At 42.1% G+C, this 1,480-nt stretch overlaps 1 protein-coding gene across 2 annotated transcripts in view; it reads right to left on the bottom strand.

Annotated features, from left to right (window-relative positions):
* Nucleotides 1-1,480, bottom strand: part of TAFA1 (TAFA chemokine like family member 1) — a 659,101-nt gene that overhangs the window by 227,147 nt on the left and 430,474 nt on the right. The gene's annotated exons all lie outside the window — the stretch shown is intronic.

The following is a 1,480-nucleotide window of genomic DNA, read 5'->3' on the forward strand; positions in this document are numbered from 1 at the left end:
TTCTTTTGATTTTTTCCTTACCTCTCACCACCTCCCCCTCCTTTTGCTCAAATACCTGACTCCGTGCGCTATCCTTGCTTCTTCCTGAGGGGCTGTGGAGCTCCATTCGAGTGTGGAACTGCTTGCCAGTCTGGGTTGCCATACAGCTGGGATCCTGGGGCTTTTGTTTGTTTGTTTTGAGCTGTTTGTTTGTTTTCTCTTCCTTTTCTTGAGTTGGGAGCCCGTTCAGGCCAGACGGTGCTGCGTGGCTTAGAACCTACCCCCTCAGCTTGCACAGATGTGCAGAGGGATCTCTGCAGGCATTTCTTTTTTTGTTGGTTTTTTTTTTCTCTGTTTTTTGGGGGGCTTCTTTGTTCTATTAAATGTCTTTTGTTTTCTTTTCCCTCTTTTTCCCTTTTTGTCTTTCTTCCTTACTCAGTTTCTTGTCTCTCTATATCATCCTTCTCTTTCTGTTCCCTGAATACCTGGCATTGTATACCTATACGCCTTCTAGCCAGGCTGTACTGCAACACCTGAGAACAACTTCCCCAGACCTCAGAACCACACCAGTAGGATCCCTGGGAACTTTGCTGTTCTTTTCCCTTTCTGATTTTTATTTATTCATTCTTTTCTTTTCTTTCCTTTCCTTTTTTTTTTTCCTCTTCCCCTTTTTGTTTTTCTCCATTTCATGGTCTCTCATCTCCACTCCAATGGCAAGCTCCCCTAGCATTCTTTTTGTTTGTTTGTATGTTTTTGGCTCCTGTTCCTCTCTCCTCTCCCCCATATCCATCTCACCTCCACACATAACAATCTCCCCACTACTTCCTGCCTACCTGCACTGTATGCTTAACATCACACACACACGGCCTACTGGAACCTGTCCTGCACTAATTACCAACCCGCCCTGGTGGCTGTAGTAATTGTCACAAACAACCCGTCCCAGTAACTCCTCTTCAGCAAGACCTGCCCTGCCATACCATATCTGAGTGACTGACCCTGCCAATTGGAGAAGGAGGCGAAAAGTATCGTGCCCAAACACGAGCAAACAACAAATAACACACAGCCCGCCTGTTCAGACATAGCCAAATAAACCAATAAGGGAATAAACAAACAACTCTACAATCAATAAACGAGAAAAATAACTACTGAATGCCCTGAAGACAGCAGACAATATCAAAACGTTTACAAAAACAGGACAGGATGGTTCCAGTAAGTGTACAACATAAAACGCCAGATGACTTTCCAGTGGAAGAAAAGGCACTAGAACTAACTGATAGGGAATTCAAATCTCTAATACTCAGAATTCTCCAAGAGCTGAAGCAAAAAGCAGACAAAAACGAGGAAACAATAGACAAATTCATGGAAAATACAGACAAAAAATTGGAAGAATTCAGGAAAATAATGCAGGAAAAAAATGCCAAAATAAATTCACAACTAGAAATTATACAAAAACAACAATTAGAAATCCAAAAGATAAACAAGATTTCAGAAATGGATGGTA

Source organism: Trichechus manatus, unplaced genomic scaffold (assembly GCF_000243295.1).
Source record: "Trichechus manatus latirostris isolate Lorelei unplaced genomic scaffold, TriManLat1.0 scaffold00020, whole genome shotgun sequence".
Classification (NCBI taxonomy): domain Eukaryota; kingdom Metazoa; phylum Chordata; class Mammalia; order Sirenia; family Trichechidae; genus Trichechus; species Trichechus manatus.